The sequence below is a fragment of the Pseudophryne corroboree genome, chromosome 3 (assembly GCF_028390025.1).
Source record: "Pseudophryne corroboree isolate aPseCor3 chromosome 3, aPseCor3.hap2, whole genome shotgun sequence".
Lineage (NCBI taxonomy): Eukaryota > Metazoa > Chordata > Amphibia > Anura > Myobatrachidae > Pseudophryne > Pseudophryne corroboree.
Window position 1 is genome coordinate 114,714,939 of NC_086446.1, and position 15,127 is coordinate 114,730,065.

General features: G+C 41.1%; 45 non-coding genes and 20 pseudogenes across 45 annotated transcripts; all 65 read right to left on the minus strand.

Moving 5' to 3' along the window:
* Nucleotides 1–24: 24 nt before the first annotated feature.
* LOC134891664 (5S ribosomal RNA) lies at nucleotides 25–144 on the minus strand (annotated as a pseudogene).
* A 107-nt stretch (nucleotides 145–251) lies between these two features.
* Nucleotides 252–370, minus strand: LOC134885272 (5S ribosomal RNA). Its single transcript, XR_010169388.1, has one exon. It is a non-coding gene; the product is annotated as a 5S ribosomal RNA (ribosomal RNA).
* A 107-nt stretch (nucleotides 371–477) lies between these two features.
* LOC134885206 (5S ribosomal RNA) lies at nucleotides 478–596 on the minus strand. Its single transcript, XR_010169327.1, has one exon. It is a non-coding gene; the product is annotated as a 5S ribosomal RNA (ribosomal RNA).
* A 107-nt stretch (nucleotides 597–703) lies between these two features.
* LOC135059571 (5S ribosomal RNA) lies at nucleotides 704–822 on the minus strand. The gene has a single exon (XR_010245973.1). It is a non-coding gene; the product is annotated as a 5S ribosomal RNA (ribosomal RNA).
* Nucleotides 823–929: 107 nt separating this feature from the next.
* LOC134894269 (5S ribosomal RNA) lies at nucleotides 930–1,048 on the minus strand (annotated as a pseudogene).
* A 107-nt stretch (nucleotides 1,049–1,155) lies between these two features.
* LOC135059048 (5S ribosomal RNA) lies at nucleotides 1,156–1,274 on the minus strand. The gene has a single exon (XR_010245467.1). It is a non-coding gene; the product is annotated as a 5S ribosomal RNA (ribosomal RNA).
* Nucleotides 1,275–1,381: 107 nt separating this feature from the next.
* On the minus strand, nucleotides 1,382–1,500 carry LOC135066187 (5S ribosomal RNA). Its single transcript, XR_010252442.1, has one exon. It is a non-coding gene; the product is annotated as a 5S ribosomal RNA (ribosomal RNA).
* Nucleotides 1,501–1,607: 107 nt separating this feature from the next.
* On the minus strand, nucleotides 1,608–1,726 carry LOC134887840 (5S ribosomal RNA; annotated as a pseudogene).
* Nucleotides 1,727–1,833: 107 nt separating this feature from the next.
* Nucleotides 1,834–1,953, minus strand: LOC134891665 (5S ribosomal RNA; annotated as a pseudogene).
* A 107-nt stretch (nucleotides 1,954–2,060) lies between these two features.
* Nucleotides 2,061–2,179, minus strand: LOC135067178 (5S ribosomal RNA). The gene has a single exon (XR_010253400.1). It is a non-coding gene; the product is annotated as a 5S ribosomal RNA (ribosomal RNA).
* Nucleotides 2,180–2,286: 107 nt separating this feature from the next.
* LOC134890062 (5S ribosomal RNA) lies at nucleotides 2,287–2,410 on the minus strand (annotated as a pseudogene).
* Nucleotides 2,411–2,517: 107 nt separating this feature from the next.
* LOC135064698 (5S ribosomal RNA) lies at nucleotides 2,518–2,636 on the minus strand. The gene has a single exon (XR_010251000.1). It is a non-coding gene; the product is annotated as a 5S ribosomal RNA (ribosomal RNA).
* A 107-nt stretch (nucleotides 2,637–2,743) lies between these two features.
* On the minus strand, nucleotides 2,744–2,862 carry LOC135059049 (5S ribosomal RNA). Its single transcript, XR_010245468.1, has one exon. It is a non-coding gene; the product is annotated as a 5S ribosomal RNA (ribosomal RNA).
* Nucleotides 2,863–2,969: 107 nt separating this feature from the next.
* On the minus strand, nucleotides 2,970–3,088 carry LOC134888014 (5S ribosomal RNA; annotated as a pseudogene).
* Nucleotides 3,089–3,195: 107 nt separating this feature from the next.
* On the minus strand, nucleotides 3,196–3,315 carry LOC134891666 (5S ribosomal RNA; annotated as a pseudogene).
* A 107-nt stretch (nucleotides 3,316–3,422) lies between these two features.
* LOC134885274 (5S ribosomal RNA) lies at nucleotides 3,423–3,541 on the minus strand. The gene has a single exon (XR_010169390.1). It is a non-coding gene; the product is annotated as a 5S ribosomal RNA (ribosomal RNA).
* Nucleotides 3,542–3,648: 107 nt separating this feature from the next.
* On the minus strand, nucleotides 3,649–3,767 carry LOC134885207 (5S ribosomal RNA). Its single transcript, XR_010169328.1, has one exon. It is a non-coding gene; the product is annotated as a 5S ribosomal RNA (ribosomal RNA).
* Nucleotides 3,768–3,874: 107 nt separating this feature from the next.
* LOC134900728 (5S ribosomal RNA) lies at nucleotides 3,875–3,993 on the minus strand. The gene has a single exon (XR_010174234.1). It is a non-coding gene; the product is annotated as a 5S ribosomal RNA (ribosomal RNA).
* Nucleotides 3,994–4,100: 107 nt separating this feature from the next.
* On the minus strand, nucleotides 4,101–4,219 carry LOC134890180 (5S ribosomal RNA; annotated as a pseudogene).
* Nucleotides 4,220–4,326: 107 nt separating this feature from the next.
* Nucleotides 4,327–4,445, minus strand: LOC134900684 (5S ribosomal RNA). Its single transcript, XR_010174193.1, has one exon. It is a non-coding gene; the product is annotated as a 5S ribosomal RNA (ribosomal RNA).
* Nucleotides 4,446–4,552: 107 nt separating this feature from the next.
* On the minus strand, nucleotides 4,553–4,671 carry LOC135069761 (5S ribosomal RNA). The gene has a single exon (XR_010255943.1). It is a non-coding gene; the product is annotated as a 5S ribosomal RNA (ribosomal RNA).
* A 107-nt stretch (nucleotides 4,672–4,778) lies between these two features.
* LOC134889666 (5S ribosomal RNA) lies at nucleotides 4,779–4,897 on the minus strand (annotated as a pseudogene).
* A 107-nt stretch (nucleotides 4,898–5,004) lies between these two features.
* Nucleotides 5,005–5,123, minus strand: LOC135063752 (5S ribosomal RNA). The gene has a single exon (XR_010250075.1). It is a non-coding gene; the product is annotated as a 5S ribosomal RNA (ribosomal RNA).
* Nucleotides 5,124–5,230: 107 nt separating this feature from the next.
* Nucleotides 5,231–5,349, minus strand: LOC135070750 (5S ribosomal RNA). The gene has a single exon (XR_010256903.1). It is a non-coding gene; the product is annotated as a 5S ribosomal RNA (ribosomal RNA).
* A 107-nt stretch (nucleotides 5,350–5,456) lies between these two features.
* LOC135059051 (5S ribosomal RNA) lies at nucleotides 5,457–5,575 on the minus strand. The gene has a single exon (XR_010245470.1). It is a non-coding gene; the product is annotated as a 5S ribosomal RNA (ribosomal RNA).
* A 107-nt stretch (nucleotides 5,576–5,682) lies between these two features.
* On the minus strand, nucleotides 5,683–5,801 carry LOC134889502 (5S ribosomal RNA). The gene has a single exon (XR_010171254.1). It is a non-coding gene; the product is annotated as a 5S ribosomal RNA (ribosomal RNA).
* A 107-nt stretch (nucleotides 5,802–5,908) lies between these two features.
* LOC134887841 (5S ribosomal RNA) lies at nucleotides 5,909–6,027 on the minus strand (annotated as a pseudogene).
* A 107-nt stretch (nucleotides 6,028–6,134) lies between these two features.
* LOC134891668 (5S ribosomal RNA) lies at nucleotides 6,135–6,254 on the minus strand (annotated as a pseudogene).
* Nucleotides 6,255–6,361: 107 nt separating this feature from the next.
* On the minus strand, nucleotides 6,362–6,480 carry LOC135059252 (5S ribosomal RNA). Its single transcript, XR_010245663.1, has one exon. It is a non-coding gene; the product is annotated as a 5S ribosomal RNA (ribosomal RNA).
* Nucleotides 6,481–6,587: 107 nt separating this feature from the next.
* Nucleotides 6,588–6,706, minus strand: LOC135058356 (5S ribosomal RNA). Its single transcript, XR_010244787.1, has one exon. It is a non-coding gene; the product is annotated as a 5S ribosomal RNA (ribosomal RNA).
* Nucleotides 6,707–6,813: 107 nt separating this feature from the next.
* On the minus strand, nucleotides 6,814–6,932 carry LOC135064454 (5S ribosomal RNA). Its single transcript, XR_010250761.1, has one exon. It is a non-coding gene; the product is annotated as a 5S ribosomal RNA (ribosomal RNA).
* A 107-nt stretch (nucleotides 6,933–7,039) lies between these two features.
* On the minus strand, nucleotides 7,040–7,158 carry LOC134884550 (5S ribosomal RNA). Its single transcript, XR_010168694.1, has one exon. It is a non-coding gene; the product is annotated as a 5S ribosomal RNA (ribosomal RNA).
* A 107-nt stretch (nucleotides 7,159–7,265) lies between these two features.
* Nucleotides 7,266–7,384, minus strand: LOC135069721 (5S ribosomal RNA). Its single transcript, XR_010255905.1, has one exon. It is a non-coding gene; the product is annotated as a 5S ribosomal RNA (ribosomal RNA).
* A 107-nt stretch (nucleotides 7,385–7,491) lies between these two features.
* Nucleotides 7,492–7,610, minus strand: LOC134884551 (5S ribosomal RNA). Its single transcript, XR_010168695.1, has one exon. It is a non-coding gene; the product is annotated as a 5S ribosomal RNA (ribosomal RNA).
* A 107-nt stretch (nucleotides 7,611–7,717) lies between these two features.
* LOC134888685 (5S ribosomal RNA) lies at nucleotides 7,718–7,836 on the minus strand (annotated as a pseudogene).
* A 107-nt stretch (nucleotides 7,837–7,943) lies between these two features.
* Nucleotides 7,944–8,062, minus strand: LOC135066668 (5S ribosomal RNA). The gene has a single exon (XR_010252909.1). It is a non-coding gene; the product is annotated as a 5S ribosomal RNA (ribosomal RNA).
* Nucleotides 8,063–8,169: 107 nt separating this feature from the next.
* LOC135065024 (5S ribosomal RNA) lies at nucleotides 8,170–8,288 on the minus strand. Its single transcript, XR_010251316.1, has one exon. It is a non-coding gene; the product is annotated as a 5S ribosomal RNA (ribosomal RNA).
* A 107-nt stretch (nucleotides 8,289–8,395) lies between these two features.
* On the minus strand, nucleotides 8,396–8,514 carry LOC135066698 (5S ribosomal RNA). The gene has a single exon (XR_010252938.1). It is a non-coding gene; the product is annotated as a 5S ribosomal RNA (ribosomal RNA).
* A 107-nt stretch (nucleotides 8,515–8,621) lies between these two features.
* Nucleotides 8,622–8,740, minus strand: LOC135064455 (5S ribosomal RNA). Its single transcript, XR_010250762.1, has one exon. It is a non-coding gene; the product is annotated as a 5S ribosomal RNA (ribosomal RNA).
* Nucleotides 8,741–8,847: 107 nt separating this feature from the next.
* Nucleotides 8,848–8,966, minus strand: LOC134889773 (5S ribosomal RNA; annotated as a pseudogene).
* A 107-nt stretch (nucleotides 8,967–9,073) lies between these two features.
* LOC134892888 (5S ribosomal RNA) lies at nucleotides 9,074–9,192 on the minus strand (annotated as a pseudogene).
* Nucleotides 9,193–9,299: 107 nt separating this feature from the next.
* LOC134891669 (5S ribosomal RNA) lies at nucleotides 9,300–9,419 on the minus strand (annotated as a pseudogene).
* Nucleotides 9,420–9,526: 107 nt separating this feature from the next.
* Nucleotides 9,527–9,645, minus strand: LOC135064699 (5S ribosomal RNA). Its single transcript, XR_010251001.1, has one exon. It is a non-coding gene; the product is annotated as a 5S ribosomal RNA (ribosomal RNA).
* Nucleotides 9,646–9,752: 107 nt separating this feature from the next.
* LOC135066930 (5S ribosomal RNA) lies at nucleotides 9,753–9,871 on the minus strand. Its single transcript, XR_010253163.1, has one exon. It is a non-coding gene; the product is annotated as a 5S ribosomal RNA (ribosomal RNA).
* Nucleotides 9,872–9,978: 107 nt separating this feature from the next.
* On the minus strand, nucleotides 9,979–10,097 carry LOC134885122 (5S ribosomal RNA). Its single transcript, XR_010169245.1, has one exon. It is a non-coding gene; the product is annotated as a 5S ribosomal RNA (ribosomal RNA).
* Nucleotides 10,098–10,204: 107 nt separating this feature from the next.
* Nucleotides 10,205–10,323, minus strand: LOC134884652 (5S ribosomal RNA). The gene has a single exon (XR_010168791.1). It is a non-coding gene; the product is annotated as a 5S ribosomal RNA (ribosomal RNA).
* Nucleotides 10,324–10,652: 329 nt separating this feature from the next.
* LOC134885173 (5S ribosomal RNA) lies at nucleotides 10,653–10,771 on the minus strand. Its single transcript, XR_010169295.1, has one exon. It is a non-coding gene; the product is annotated as a 5S ribosomal RNA (ribosomal RNA).
* A 107-nt stretch (nucleotides 10,772–10,878) lies between these two features.
* LOC134902097 (5S ribosomal RNA) lies at nucleotides 10,879–10,997 on the minus strand. Its single transcript, XR_010175572.1, has one exon. It is a non-coding gene; the product is annotated as a 5S ribosomal RNA (ribosomal RNA).
* Nucleotides 10,998–11,104: 107 nt separating this feature from the next.
* On the minus strand, nucleotides 11,105–11,223 carry LOC134884653 (5S ribosomal RNA). Its single transcript, XR_010168792.1, has one exon. It is a non-coding gene; the product is annotated as a 5S ribosomal RNA (ribosomal RNA).
* A 107-nt stretch (nucleotides 11,224–11,330) lies between these two features.
* On the minus strand, nucleotides 11,331–11,449 carry LOC135060893 (5S ribosomal RNA). The gene has a single exon (XR_010247288.1). It is a non-coding gene; the product is annotated as a 5S ribosomal RNA (ribosomal RNA).
* A 107-nt stretch (nucleotides 11,450–11,556) lies between these two features.
* LOC134884747 (5S ribosomal RNA) lies at nucleotides 11,557–11,675 on the minus strand. Its single transcript, XR_010168884.1, has one exon. It is a non-coding gene; the product is annotated as a 5S ribosomal RNA (ribosomal RNA).
* Nucleotides 11,676–11,782: 107 nt separating this feature from the next.
* Nucleotides 11,783–11,901, minus strand: LOC135070615 (5S ribosomal RNA). The gene has a single exon (XR_010256772.1). It is a non-coding gene; the product is annotated as a 5S ribosomal RNA (ribosomal RNA).
* A 107-nt stretch (nucleotides 11,902–12,008) lies between these two features.
* Nucleotides 12,009–12,127, minus strand: LOC134890478 (5S ribosomal RNA; annotated as a pseudogene).
* Nucleotides 12,128–12,234: 107 nt separating this feature from the next.
* LOC134889513 (5S ribosomal RNA) lies at nucleotides 12,235–12,353 on the minus strand. The gene has a single exon (XR_010171255.1). It is a non-coding gene; the product is annotated as a 5S ribosomal RNA (ribosomal RNA).
* Nucleotides 12,354–12,460: 107 nt separating this feature from the next.
* On the minus strand, nucleotides 12,461–12,579 carry LOC134884654 (5S ribosomal RNA). Its single transcript, XR_010168793.1, has one exon. It is a non-coding gene; the product is annotated as a 5S ribosomal RNA (ribosomal RNA).
* A 329-nt stretch (nucleotides 12,580–12,908) lies between these two features.
* On the minus strand, nucleotides 12,909–13,027 carry LOC134885174 (5S ribosomal RNA). The gene has a single exon (XR_010169296.1). It is a non-coding gene; the product is annotated as a 5S ribosomal RNA (ribosomal RNA).
* A 107-nt stretch (nucleotides 13,028–13,134) lies between these two features.
* Nucleotides 13,135–13,253, minus strand: LOC135066700 (5S ribosomal RNA). Its single transcript, XR_010252940.1, has one exon. It is a non-coding gene; the product is annotated as a 5S ribosomal RNA (ribosomal RNA).
* Nucleotides 13,254–13,360: 107 nt separating this feature from the next.
* On the minus strand, nucleotides 13,361–13,479 carry LOC135059052 (5S ribosomal RNA). The gene has a single exon (XR_010245471.1). It is a non-coding gene; the product is annotated as a 5S ribosomal RNA (ribosomal RNA).
* A 107-nt stretch (nucleotides 13,480–13,586) lies between these two features.
* LOC134889524 (5S ribosomal RNA) lies at nucleotides 13,587–13,705 on the minus strand. The gene has a single exon (XR_010171258.1). It is a non-coding gene; the product is annotated as a 5S ribosomal RNA (ribosomal RNA).
* A 107-nt stretch (nucleotides 13,706–13,812) lies between these two features.
* On the minus strand, nucleotides 13,813–13,931 carry LOC134902099 (5S ribosomal RNA). The gene has a single exon (XR_010175574.1). It is a non-coding gene; the product is annotated as a 5S ribosomal RNA (ribosomal RNA).
* A 107-nt stretch (nucleotides 13,932–14,038) lies between these two features.
* LOC134890447 (5S ribosomal RNA) lies at nucleotides 14,039–14,157 on the minus strand (annotated as a pseudogene).
* Nucleotides 14,158–14,264: 107 nt separating this feature from the next.
* LOC134893974 (5S ribosomal RNA) lies at nucleotides 14,265–14,384 on the minus strand (annotated as a pseudogene).
* A 107-nt stretch (nucleotides 14,385–14,491) lies between these two features.
* LOC134888090 (5S ribosomal RNA) lies at nucleotides 14,492–14,610 on the minus strand (annotated as a pseudogene).
* A 107-nt stretch (nucleotides 14,611–14,717) lies between these two features.
* On the minus strand, nucleotides 14,718–14,836 carry LOC134887299 (5S ribosomal RNA; annotated as a pseudogene).
* A 107-nt stretch (nucleotides 14,837–14,943) lies between these two features.
* Nucleotides 14,944–15,062, minus strand: LOC134885467 (5S ribosomal RNA). Its single transcript, XR_010169580.1, has one exon. It is a non-coding gene; the product is annotated as a 5S ribosomal RNA (ribosomal RNA).
* Nucleotides 15,063–15,127: the final 65 nt, after the last annotated feature.

A 15,127-nucleotide genomic window follows, 5' to 3' on the forward strand; every position in this document is an offset into this window, starting at 1 on the left:
AGAACAGTGTTGGCAGTATAAAAATATCTACAGCACCTATGTATTCCCAGGTGGTCTCCCATCCAAGTACTGACCAGGACCAACACTGCTTAGTTTCCAAGATCAGATGAGATTGGGCATATCCAGTGTGGTGTGGCTGTAGAAGAGCTTTATGGTTTCTGTTAGTACTTTTCTAATTCTAACTACTGGTTCATAAATGAATACGTTTGAAAATGGAATGCATCAACAGAACGGTGTTGGTAGTATAAAAATATCTACAGCACCTTGTATTCCCAGGTGGTATCCCATCCAAGTACTAACCAGGCCCAACACTGCTTAGCTTCCAAGATCAGATGAGATTGGGCGTATCCATTGTGGTGTTGCTGTAGATGAACTTTCTGGTTTCTGTTAGAACTTTTCTACTTCTAACTACTGGTTCATAAATGAATACATTTTAAAATGGAATGCATCAACAGAACGGTGTTGGCAGTATAAAATTATCTACAGCACCTTGTATTCCCAGGTGGTCTCACATCCAAGTACTAACCAGGCCCAACACTGCTTAGCTTCCAAGATCAGATGAGATTGGGCATATCCAGTGTGGTGTGGCTGTAGATGAGCTTTGTGGTTTCTGTTAGAACTTTTCTACTTCTAACTACTGGTTCATAAATGAATACGTTTGAAAATGGAATGCATCAACAGAACGGTGTTGGCAGTATAAAAATATCTACAACACCTTGTATTCCCAGGTGGTCTCCCATCCAAGTACTAACAAGGCCCAACACTGCTTAGCTTCCAAGATCAGACGAGATTGGGCATATCCAGTGTGGTGTGGCTGTAGATGAGCATTGTGGTTTCTGTTAGAACTTTTCTACTTCTAACTACTGGTTCATAAATGAATACGTTTGAAAATGGAATGCATCAACAGAACGGTGTTAGCAGTATAAAAATATCTACAGCACTTTGTATTCCCAGGTGGTCTCCCATCCAAGCACTAACCAAGCCCAACACTGCTTAGCTTCCAAGATCAGGTGAGATTGGGCATATCCAGTGTGGTGCTGCTGTAGATGAACTTTCTGGTTTCTGTTAGAACTTTTCTACTTCTAACTACTGGTTCACAAATGAATACATTTTAAAATGGAATGCATCAACAGAACGGTGTTGGCAGTATAAAATTATCTACAGCACCTTGTATTCCCAGGTGGTCTCCCATCCAAGTACTAACCAGGCCCAACACTGCTTAGCTTCCAAGATCAGATGAGATTGGGCATATCCAGTGTGGTGTGGCTGTAGATGAGCTTTGTGGTTTCTGTTAGAACTTTTCTACTTCTAACTACTGTTTCATAAATGAATACGTTTGAAAATGGAATGCATCAACAGAACGGTGTTGGCAGTATAAAAATATCTACAGCACCTTGTATTCCCAGGTGGTCTCCCATCCAAGTACTAACCAGGCCCAACACTGCTTAGCTTCCAAGATCAGATGAGATTCGGCGTATCCAGTGTGGTGTGGCTGTAGATGAACTTTGTGGTTTCTGAAGGAACTTTTCTACTTCTAACTACTGGTTCATAAATTAATACGTTTGAAAATGGAATGCATCAACAGAACGGTGTTGGCAGTATAAAAATATCTACAGCACCTTGTATTCCCAGGTGGTTTCCCATCCAAGTACTAACCAAGCCCAACACTGCTTAGCTTCCAAGATCAGGTGAGATTGGGCGTATCCAGTATGGTGTGGCTGTAGATGAGCTTTGTGGTTTCTGTTAGAACTTTTCTACTTCTAACTACTGGTTCATAAATGAATACGTTTGAAAATGGAATGCATCAACAGAACAGTGTTGGCAGTATAAAAATATCTACAGCACCTATGTATTCCCAGGTGGTCTCCCATCCAAGTACTGACCAGGACCAACACTGCTTAGTTTCCAAGATCAGATGAGATTGGGCATATCCAGTGTGGTGTGGCTGTAGAAGAGCTTTATGGTTTCTGTTAGTACTTTTCTACTTCTAACTACTGGTTCATAAATGAATACGTTTGAAAATGGAATGCATCAACAGAACGGTGTTGGTAGTATAAAAATATCTACAGCACCTTGTATTCCCAGGTGGTATCCCATCCAAGTACTAACCAGGCCCAACACTGCTTAGCTTCCAAGATCAGATGAGATTGGGCGTATCCAGTGTGGGGTGGCTGTAGATGAGCTTTGTGGTTTCTGTTAGAACTTTTCTACTTCTAACTACTGGTTCATAAATGAATACGTTTGAAAATGGAATGCATCAACAGAACGGTGTTGGCAGTATAAAAATATCTACAGCACCTTGTATTCCCAGGTGGTCTCCCATTCAAGTACTAACCAGGCCCAACACTGCTTAGCTTCCAAGATCAGATGAGATTGGGCGTATCCAGTGTGGTGTGGTGTGGCTGTAGATGAGCTTTATGGTTTCTGTTAGTACTTTTCTAATTCTAACTACTGGTTCATAAATGAATACGTTTGAAAATGGAATGCATCAACAGAACGGTGTTGGTAGTATAAAAATATCTACAGCACCTTGTATTCCCAGGTGGTATCCCATCCAAGTACTAACCAGGCCCAACACTGCTTAGCTTCCAAGATCAGATGAGATTGGGCGTATCCAGTGTGGTGTTGCTGTAGATGAACTTTCTGGTTTCTGTTAGAACTTTTCTACTTCTAACTACTGGTTCATAAATGAATACATTTTAAAATGGAATGCATCAACAGAACGGTGTTGGCAGTATAAAATTATCTACAGCACCTTGTATTCCCAGGTGGTCTCCCATCCAAGTACTAACCAGGCCCAACACTGCTTAGCTTCCAAGATCAGATGAGATTGGGCATATCCAGTGTGGTGTGGCTGTAGATGAGCTTTGTGGTTTCTGTTAGAACTTTTCTACTTCTAACTACTGTTTCATAAATGAATACGTTTGAAAATGGAATGCATCAACAGAACAGTGTTGGCAGTATAAAAATATCTACAGCACCTTGTATTCCCAGGTGGTCTCCCATCCAAGTACTAACCAAGCCCAACACTGCTTAGCTTCCAAGATCAGGTGAGATTGGGCATATCCAGTATGGTGTGGCTGTAGATAAGCTTTGTGGTTTCTGTTAGAACTTTTCTACTTCTAACTACTGGTTCATAAATGAATACGTTTGAAAATGGAATGCATCAACAGAACAGTGTTGGCAGTATAAAAATATCTACAGCACCTATGTATTCCCAGGTGGTCTCCCATCCAAGTACTGACCAGGACCAACACTGCTTAGTTTCCAAGATCAGATGAGATTGGGCATATCCAGTGTGGTGTGGCTGTAGAAGAGCTTTATGGTTTCTGTTAGTACTTTTCTAATTCTAACTACTGGTTCATAAATGAATACGTTTGAAAATGGAATGCATCAACAGAACGGTGTTGGTAGTATAAAAATATCTACAGCACCTTGTATTCCCAGGTGGTATCCCATCCAAGTACTAACCAGGCCCAACACTGCTTAGCTTCCAAGATCAGATGAGATTGGGCGTATCCATTGTGGTGTTGCTGTAGATGAACTTTCTGGTTTCTGTTAGAACTTTTCTACTTCTAACTACTGGTTCATAAATGAATACATTTTAAAATGGAATGCATCAACAGAACGGTGTTGGCAGTATAAAATTATCTACAGCACCTTGTATTCCCAGGTGGTCTCACATCCAAGTACTAACCAGGCCCAACACTGCTTAGCTTCCAAGATCAGATGAGATTGGGCATATCCAGTGTGGTGTGGCTGTAGATGAGCTTTGTGGTTTCTGTTAGAACTTTTCTACTTCTAACTACTGGTTCATAAATGAATACGTTTGAAAATGGAATGCATCAACAGAACGGTGTTGGCAGTATAAAAATATCTACAACACCTTGTATTCCCAGGTGGTCTCCCATCCAAGTACTAACAAGGCCCAACACTGCTTAGCTTCCAAGATCAGACGAGATTGGGCGTATCCAGTGTGGTGTGGCTGTAGATGAGCATTGTGGTTTCTGTTAGAACTTTTCTACTTCTAACTACTGGTTCATAAATGAATACGTTTGAAAATGGAATGCATCAACAGAACGGTGTTAGCAGTATAAAAATATCTACAGCACTTTGTATTCCCAGGTGGTCTCCCATCCAAGCACTAACCAAGCCCAACACTGCTTAGCTTCCAAGATCAGGTGAGATTGGGCGTATCCAGTATGGTGTGGCTGTAGATGAGCTTTGTGGTTTCTGTTAGAACTTTTCTACTTCTAACTACTGGTTCATAAATGAATACGTTTGAAAATGGAATGCATCAACAGAACAGTGTTGGCAGTATAAAAATATCTACAGCACCTTGTATTCCCAGGTGGTCTCCCATCCAAGTACTAACAAGGCCCAACACTGCTTAGCTTCCAAGATCAGACGAGATTGGGCGTATCAAGTGTGGTGTGGCTGTAGATGAGCTTTGTGGTTTCTGTTAGAACTTTTCTACTTCTAACTACTGGTTCATAAATGAATACGTTTGAAAATGGAATGCATCAACAGAACGGTGTTGGCAGTATAAAAATATCTACAACACCTTGTATTCCCAGGTGGTCTCCCATCCAAGTACTAACCAGGCCCAACACTGCTTAGCGTCCAAGATCAGATGAGATTGGGCGTATCCAATGTGGTGTGGCTGTAGATGAGCTTTGTGGTTTCTGTTAGAACTTTTCTACTTCTAACTACTGGTTCATAAATGAATACGTTTGAAAATGGAATGCATCAACAGAACGGTGTTGGCAGTTTAAAAATATCTACAGCACCTTGTATTCCCAGGTGGTCTCCCATCCAAGTACTAACCAAGCCCAACACTGCTTAGCTTCCAAGATCAGGTGAGATTGGACGTATCCAGTATGGTGTGGCTGTAGATGAGCTTTGTGGTTTCTGTTAGAACTTTTCTACTTCTAACTACTGGTTCATAAATGAATACATTTTAAAATGGAATGCATCAACAGAACGGTGTTGGCAGTATAAAATTATCTACAGCACCTTGTATTCCCAGGTGGTCTCCCATCCAAGTACTAACCAGGCCCAACACTGCTTAGTTTCCAAGATCAGATGAGATTGGGCATATCCAGTGTGGTGTGGCTGTAGAAGAGCTTTATGGTTTCTGTTAGTACTTTTCTAATTCTAACTACTGGTTCATAAATGAATACGCTTGAAAATGGAATGCATCAACAGAACGGTGTTGGTAGTATAAAAATATCTACAGCCCCTTGTATTCCCAGGTGGTATCCCATCCAAGTACTAACCAGGCCCAACACTGCTTAGCTTCCAAGATCAGATGAGATTGGGCGTATCCAGTGTGGTGTTGCTGTAGATGAACTTTCTGGTTTCTGTTAGAACTTTTCTACTTCTAACTACTGGTTCACAAATGAATACATTTTAAAATGGAATGCATCAACAGAGTGGTGTTGGCAGTTAAAAATTATCTACAGCACCTTGTATTCCCAGGTGGTCTCCCATCCAAGTACTAACCAGGCCCAACACTGCTTAGCTTCCAAGATCAGATGAGATTGGGCATATCCAGTGTGGTGTGGCTGTAGATGAGCTTTGTGGTTTCTGTTAGAACTTTTCTACTTCTAACTACTGTTTCATAAATGAATACGTTTGAAAATGGAATGCATCAACAGAACGGTGTTGGCAGTATAAAAATATCTACAGCACCTTGTATTCCCAGGTGGTCTCCCATCCAAGTACTAACCAGGCCCAACACTGCTTAGCTTCCAAGATCAGATGAGATTGGGCGTATCCAGTGTGGTGTGGCTGTAGATGAGCTTTGTGGTTTCTGTTAGAACTTTTCTACTTCTAACTACTGGTTCATAAATTAATACGTTTGAAAATGGAATGCATCAACAGAACGGTGTTGGCAGTATAAAAATATCTACAGCACCTTGTATTCCCAGGTGGTTTCCCATCCAAGTACTAACCAAGCCCAACACTGCTTAGCTTCCAAGATCAGGTGAGATTGGGCGTATCCAGTATGGTGTGGCTGTAGATGAGCTTTGTGGTTTCTGTTAGAACTTTTCTACTTCTAACTACTGGTTCATAAATGAATACGTTTGAAAATGGAATGCATCAACAGAACAGTGTTGGCAGTATAAAAATATCTACAGCACCTATGTATTCCCAGGTGGTCTCCCATCCAAGTACTGACCAGGACCAACACTGCTTAGTTTCCAAGATCAGATGAGATTGGGCATATCCAGTGTGGTGTGGCTGTAGAAGAGCTTTATGGTTTCTGTTAGTACTTTTCTACTTCTAACTACTGGTTCATAAATGAATACGTTTGAAAATGGAATGCATCAACAGAACGGTGTTGGTAGTATAAAAATATCTACAGCACCTTGTATTCCCAGGTGGTATCCCATCCAAGTACTAACCAGGCCCAACACTGCTTAGCTTCCAAGATCAGATGAGATTGGGCGTATCCAGTGTGGTGTGGCTGTAGATGAGCTTTGTGGTTTCTGTTAGAACTTTTCTACTTCTAACTACTGGTTCATAAATGAATACGTTTGAAAATGGAATGCATCAACAGAACGGTGTTGGCAGTATAAAAATATCTACAGCACCTTGTATTCCCAGGTGGTCTCCCATTCAAGTACTAACCAGGCCCAACACTGCTTAGCTTCCAAGATCAGATGAGATTGGGCGTATCCAGTGTGGTGTGGCTGTAGATGAGCTTTGTGGTTTCTGTTAGAACTTTTCTACTACTAACTACTGGTTCATAAATGAATACGTTTGAAAATGGAATGCATCAACAGAACGGTGTTGGCAGTATAAAAATATCTACAGCACCTTGTATTCCCAGGTGGTCTCCCATCCAAGTACTAACCAGGCCCAACACTGCTTAGCTTCCAAGATCAGATGAGATTGGGCATATCCAGTGTGGTGTGGCTGTAGAAGAGCTTTATGTTTTCTGTTAGTACTTTTCTACTTCTAACTACTGGTTCATAAATGAATACGTTTTAAAATGGAATGCATCAACAGAACGGTGTTGGTAGTATAAAATTATCTACAGCACCTTGTATTCCCAGGTGGTCTCCCATCCAAGTACTAACCAGGCCCAACACTGCTTAGCTTCCAAGATCAGATGAGATTGGGCGTTTCCAGTGTGGTGCTGCTGTATATGAACTTTCTTGTTTCTGTTAGAACTTTTCTACTTCTAACTACTGGTTCATAAATGAATACGTTTGAAAATGGAATGCATTAACAGAACGGTGTTGGCAGTATAAAATTATCTACAGCACCTTGTATTCCCAGGTGGACTCCCATCCAAGTACTAACCAGGCCCAACACTGCTTAGCTTCCAAGATCAGATGAGATTGGGCATATCCAGTGTGGTGTGGCTGTAGAAGAGCTTTATGTTTTCTGTTAGTACTTTTCTACTTCTAACTACTGGTTCATAAATGAATACGTTTGAAAATAAAATGCATCAACAGAACGGTGTTGGTAGTATAAAATTATCTACAGCACCTTGTATTCCCAGGTGGTCTCCCATCCAAGTACTAACCAGGCCCAACACTGCTTAGCTTCCAAGATCAGATGAGATTGGGCGTTTCCAGTGTGGTGCTGCTGTATATGAACTTTCTTGTTTCTGTTAGAACTTTTCTACTTCTAACTACTGGTTCATAAATGAATACGTTTGAAAATGGAATGCATCAACAGAACGGTGTTGGTAGTATAAAAATATCTACAGCACCTTGTATTCCCAGGTGGTCTCCCATCCAAGTACTAACCAGGCCCAACACTGCTAAGCTTCCAAAATCAGATGAGATTGGGCGTATCCAGTGTGGTGTAGCTGTAGATAAGCTTTATGGTTTCTGTTAGAACTTTTCTACTTCTAACTACTGGTTCATAAATGAATACGTTTTAAAATGGAATGCATCAACAGAACGGTGTTGGTAGTATAAAAATATCTACAGCACCTTGTATTCGCAGGTGGTCTCCCATCCAAGTACTAACCAGGCCCAACACTGCTTAGCTTCCAAGATCAGATGAGATTGGGCGTATCCAGTGTGGTGTAACTGTAGATGAGCTTTGTGGTTTCTGTTAGAACTTTTCTACTTCTAACTACTGGTTCATAAATGAATACGTTTGAAAATGGAATGCATCAACAGAACGGTGTTGGCAGTATAAAAATATCTACAGCACTTTGTATTCCCAGGTGGTCTCCCATCCAAGTACTAACCAGGCCCAACACTGCTTAGCTTCCAAGATCAGATGAGATTGGGCGTATCCAGTGTGGTGTGGCTGTAGATGAGCTTTGTGGTTTCTGTTAGAACTTTTATACTTCTAACTACTGGTTCATAAATGAATACGTTTGAAAATGGAATGCATCAACAGAACGGTGTTGGCAGTATAAAAATATCTACAGCACCTTGTATTCCCAGGTGGTCTCCCATCCAAGTACTAACCAGGCCCAACACTGCTTAGCTTCCAAGATCAGATGAGATTGGGCGTATCCAGTGTGGTGCTGCTGTAGATGAACTTTCTGGTTTCTGTTAGAACTTTTCTACTTCTAACTACTGGTTCATAAATGAATACGTTTTAAAATGGAATGCATCAACAGAACGGTGTTGGCAGTATAAAATTATCTACAGCACCTTGTATTCCCAGGTGGTCTCCCATCCAAGTACTAACCAGGCCCAACACTGCTTAGCTTCCAAGATCAGATGAGATTGGGCATATCCAGTGTGGTGTGGCTGTAGAAGAGCTTTATGGTTTCTGTTAGTACTTTTCTACTTCTAACTACTGGTTCATAAATGAATACGTTTGAAAATGGAATGCATCAACAGAACGGTGTTGGTAGTATAAAAATATCTACAGCACCTTGTATTCCCAGGTGGTCTCCCATCCAAGTACTAACCAGGCCCAACACTGCTTAGCTTCCAAGAGCAGATGAGATTGGGCGTATCCAGTGTGTTGTGGCTGCAGATAAGCTTTATGGTTTCTGTTAGAACTTTTCTACTTCTAACTATTGGTTCATAAATGAATACGTTTGAAAATGGAATGCATCAACAGAACGGTGTTGGCAGTTTAAAAATATCTACAGCACCTTTTATTCCCAGGTGGTCTCCCATCCAAGTACTAACCAAGCCCAACACTGCTTAGCTTCCAAGATCAGGTGAGATTGGACGTATCCAGTATGGTGTGGCTGTAGATGAGCTTTGCGGTTTCTGTTAGAACTTTTCTACTTCTAACTACTGGTTCATAAATGAATACGTTTGAAAATGGAATGCATCAACAGAACAGTGTTGGCAGTATAAAAATATCTACAGCACCTATGTATTCCCAGGTGGTCTCCCATCCAAGTACTGACCAGGACCAACACTGCTTAGTTTCCAAGATCAGATGAGATTGGGCATATCCAGTGTGGTGTGGCTGTAGAAGAGCTTTATGGTTTCTGTTAGTACTTTTCTACTTCTAACTACTGGTTCATAAATGAATACGTTTGAAAATGGAATGCATCAACAGAACGGTGTTGGTAGTATAAAAATATCTACAGCACCTTGTATTCCCAGGTGGTATCCCATCCAAGTACTAACCAGGCCCAACACTGCTTAGCTTCCAAGATCAGATGAGATTGGGCGTATCCAGTGTGGTGTTGCTGTAGATGAACTTTCTGGTTTCTGTTAGAACTTTTCTACTTCTAACTACTGGTTCATAAATGAATACATTTTAAAATGGAATGCATCAACAGAACGGTGTTGGCAGTATAAAATTATCTACAGCACCTTGTATTCCCAGGTGGTCTCCCATCCAAATACTAACCAGGCCCAACACTGCTTAGCTTCCAAGATCAGATGAGATTGGGCATATCCAGTGTGGTGTGGCTGTAGATGAGCTTTGTGGTTTCTGTTAGAACTTTTCTACTTCTAACTACTGTTTCATAAATGAATACGTTTGAAAATGGACTGCATCAGCAGAACGGTGTTGGCAGTATAAAAATTTCTACAGCACCTTGTATTCCCAGGTGGTCTCCCATCCAAGTACTAACCAGGCCCAACACTGCTTAGCTTCCAAGATTAGATGAGATTGGGCGTATCCAGTGTGGTGTGGCTGTAGATGAACTTTGTGGTTTCTGAAGGAACTTTTCTACTTCTAACTACTGGTTCATAAATGAATACATTTGAAAATGGAATGCATCAACAGAACGGTGTTGGCAGTAGAAAAATATCTACAGCACCTTGTATTCCCAGGTGGTCTCCCATCCAAGTACTAACCAAGCCCAACACTGCTTAGCTTCCAAGATCAGGTGAGATTGGGCGTATCCAGTATGGTGTGGCTGTAGATGAGCTTTGTGGTTTCTGTTAGAACTTTTCTACTTCTTTTCTACTTCTAACTACTGGTTCATAAATGAATACGTTTGAAAATGGAATGCATCAACAGAACAGTGTTGGCAGTATAAAAATATCTGCAGCACCTATGTATTCCCAGGTGGTCTCCCATCCAAGTACTGACCAGTTTCCAAGATCAGATGAGATTGGGCATATCCAGTGTGGTGTGGCTGTAGATAAGCTTTATGGTTTCTGTTAGAACTTTTCTACTTCTAACTACTGGTTCATAAATGAATACGTTTTAAAATGGAATGCATCAACAGAACGGTGTTGGTAGTATAAAAATATCTACAGCACCTTGTATTCGCAGGTGGTCTCCCATCCAAGTACTAACCAGGCACAACACTGCTTAGCTTCCAAGATCAGATGAGATTGGGCGTATCCAGTGTGGTGTGGCTGTAGATGAGCTTTGTGGTTTCTGTTAGAACTTTTATACTTCTAACTACTGGTTCATAAATGAATACGTTTGAAAATGGAATGCATCAACAGAACGGTGTTGGCAGTATAAAAATATCTACAACACCTTGTATTCCCAGGTGGTCTCCCATCCAAGTACTAACAAGGCCCAACACTGCTTAGCTTCCAAGATCAGACGAGATTGGGCGTATGCAGTGTGGTGTGGCTGTAGATGAGCTTTGTGGTTTCTGTTAGAACTTTTCTAGTTCTAACTACTGGTTCATAAATGAATACGTTTGAAAATGGAATGCATCAACAGAACGGTGTTAGCAGTATAAAAATATCTACAGCACCTTGTATTCCCAGGTGGTCTCCCATCCAAGTACTAACCAAGCCCAACACTGCTTAGCTTCCAAGATCAGGTGAGATTGGGCGTATCCAGTATGGTGTGGCTGTAGATGAGCTTTGTGGTTTCTGTTAGAACTTTTCTACTTCTAACTACTGGTTCATAAATGAATACGTTTGAAAATGGAATGCATCAACAGAACAGTGTTGGCAGTATAAAAATATCTACAGCACCTTGTATTCCCAGGTGGTCTCCCATCCAAGTACTAACAAGGCCCAACACTGCTTAGCTTCCAAGATCAGACGAGATTGGGCGTATCCAGTGTGGTGTGGCTGTAGATGAGCTTTGTGGTTTCTGTTAGAACTTTTCTACTTCTAACTACTGGTTCATAAATGAATTCGTTTGAAAATGGAATGCATCAACAGAACGGTGTTGGCAGTATAAAAATATCTACAGCACCTTGTATTCCCAGGTGGTCTCCCATCCAAGTACTAACCAGGACCAACACTGCTTAGTTTCCAAGATCAGATGAGATTGGGCATATCCAGTGTGGTGTGGCTGTAGAAGAGCTTTATGGTTTCTGTTAGTACTTTTCTACTTCTAACTACTGGTTCATAAATGAATACGTTTGAAAATGGAATGCATCAACAGAACGGTGTTGGTAGTATAAAAATATCTACAGCACCTTTTATTCCCAGGTGGTATCCCATCCAAGTACTAACCAGGCCCAACACTGCTTAGCTTCCAAGATCAGATGAGATTGGGCGTATCCAGTGTGGTGTTGCTGTAGATGAACTTTCTGGTTTCTGTTAGAACTTTTCTACTTCTAACTACTGGTTCATAAATGAATACATTTTAAAATGGAATGGATCAACAGAACGGTGTTGGCAGTATAAAATTATCTACAGCACCTTGTATTCCCAGGTGGTCTCGCATCCAAATACTAACCAGGCCCAACACTGCTTAGCTTCCAAGATCAGATGAGATTGGGCATATCCAGTGTGGTGTGGCTGTAGATAAGCTTTGTGGTTTCTGTTAGAACTTTTCTACTTCTAACTACTGTTTCATAAATGAATACGTTTGAAAATGGACTGCATCAACAGAACGGTGTTGGCAGTATAAAAATATCTACAGCACCTTGTATTCCCAGGTGGTCTCCCATCCAAGTACTAACCAGGCCCAACACTGCTTAGCTTCCAAGATCAGATGAGATTGGGCGTATCCAGTGTGGTGTGGCTGTAGATGAACTTTGTGGTTTCTGAAGGAACTTTTCTACTTCTAACTACTGGTTCATAAATGAATACGTTTGAAAATGGAATGCATCAACAGAACGGTGTTGGCAGTAGAAAAATATCTACAGCACCTTGTATTCCCAGGTGGTCTCCCATCCAAGTACTAACCAAGCCCAACACTGCTTAGCTTCCAAGATCAGGTGAGATTGGGCGTATCCAGTATGGTGTGGCTGTAGATGAGCTTTGTGGTTTCTGTTAGAACTTTTCTACTTCTTTTCTACTTCTAACTACTGGTTCATAAATGAATACGTTTGAAAATGGAATGCATCAACAGAACAGTGTTGGCAGTATAAAAATATCTACAGCACCTATGTATTCCCAGGTGGTCTCCCATCCAAGTACTGACCAGTTTCCAAGATCAGATGAGATTGGGCATATCCAGTGTGGTGTGGCTGTAGATAAGCTTTATGGTTTCTGTTAGAACTTTTCTACTTCTAACTACTGGTTCATAAATGAATACGTTTTAAAATGGAATGCATCAACAGAACGGTGTTGGTAGTATAAAAATATCTACAGCACCTTGTATTCGCAGGTGGTCTCCCATCCAAGTACTAACCAGGCACAACACTGCTTAGCTTCCAAGATCAGATGAGATTGGGCGTATCCAGTGTGGTGTGGCTGTAGATGAGCTTTGTGGTTTCTGTTAGAACTTTTATACTTCTAACTACTGGTTCATAAATGAATACATTTGAAAATGGAATGCATCAACAGAACGGTGTTGGCAGTATAAAAATATCTACAGCACCTTGTATTCCCAGGTGGTCTCCCATCCAAGTACTAACCAGGCCCAACACTGCTTAGCTTCCAAGATCAGATGAGATTGGGCGTATCCAGTGTGGTGCTGCTGTAGATGAACTTTCTGGTTTCTGTTAGAACTTTTCTACTTCTAACTACTAGTTCATAAATGAATACGTTTTAAAATGGAATGCATCAACAGAACGGTGTTGGCAGTATAAAATTATCTACAGCACCTTGTATTCCCAGGTGGTCTCCCATCCAAGTACTAACCAGGCCCAACACTGCTTAGCTTCCAAGATCAGATGAGATTGGGCATATCCAGTGTGGTGTGGCTGTAGATGAGCTTTGTGGTTTCTGTTAGAACTTTTCTACTTCTAACTACTGTTTCATAAATGAATACGTTTGAAAATGGAATGCATCAACAGAACGGTGTTGGCAGTATAAAAATATCTACAGCACCTTGTATTCCCAGGTGGTCTCCCATCCAAGTACTAACCAGGCCCAACACTGCTTAGCTTCCAAGATCAGATGAGATTGGGCGTATCCAGTGTGGTGTGGCTGTAGATGAGCTTTGCAGTTTCTGTTAGAACTTTTCTACTTCTAACTACTGGTTCATAAATGAATACATTTGAAAATGGAATGCATCAACAGAACGGTGTTGGCAGTATAAAAATATCTACAGCACCTTGTATTCCCAGGTGGTCTCCCATCCAAGTACTAACCAGGCCCAACACTGCTTAGCTTCCAAGATCAGATGAGATTGGGTGTATCCAGTGTGGTGTGGCTGTATATGAGCTTTGTGGTTTCTGTTAGAACTTTTCTACTTCTAACTACTGGTTCATAAATGAATAGGTTTGAAAATGGAATGCATCAACAGAACGGTGTTGGCAGTATAAAAATATCTTCAGCACCTTGTATTCCCAGGTGGTCTCCCATCCAAGTACTAACCAGGCCCAACACTGCTTAGCTTCCAAGATCATATGAGATTGGGCGTATCCAGTGTGGTGTTGCAGTAGATGAGCTTTCTGGTTTCTGTTAGAACTTTTCTACTTCTAACTACTGGTTCATAAATGAATAAGTTTTAAAATGGAATGCATCAACAGAACGGTGTTGGCAGTATAAAATTATCTACAGCACCTATGTATTCCCAGGTGGTCTCCCATCCAAGTACTGACCAGGACCAACACTACTTAGCTTCCAAGATCAGATGAGATTGGGCATATCCAGTGTGGTGTGGCTGTAGAAGAGCTTTATGGTTTCTGTTAGTACTTTTCTACTTCTAACTACTGGTTCATAAATGAATACGTTTGAAAATGGAATGCATCAACAGAACGGTGTTGGTAGTATAAAAATATCTACAGCACCTTGTATTCCCAGGTGGTCTCCCATCCAAGTACTAACCAGGCCCAACACTGCTTAGCTTCCAAGATCAGATGAGATTGGGCGTATCCTGTAGGGTGTTGCTGTAGATGCACTTTCTGGTTTCTGTTAGAACTTTTCTACTTCTAACTACTGGTTCATAAATGAATACGTTTGAAAATGGAATGCATCAACAGAACGGTGTTGGCAGTATAAAAATATCTACAGCACCTTGTATTCCCAGGTGGTATCCCATCCAAGTACTAACCAGGCCCAACACTGCTTAGCTTCCAAGATCAGATGAGATTGGGCGTATCCAGTCTGGTGTTGCTGTAGATGAACTTTCTGGTTTCTGTTAGAACTTTTCTACTTCTAACTACTGGTTCATAAATGAATACATTTTAAAATGGAATGCATCAACAGAACGGTGTTGGCAGTACAAAATTATCTACAGCACCTTGTATTCCCAGGTGGTCTCCAATCCAAGTACTAACCAGGCCCAACACTGCTTAGCTTCCAAGATCAGATGAGATTGGGCATATCCAGTGTGGTGTGGCTGTAGATGAGCTTTGTGGTTTCTGTTAGAACTTTTCTACTTCTAACTACTGTTTCATAAATGAATACGTTTG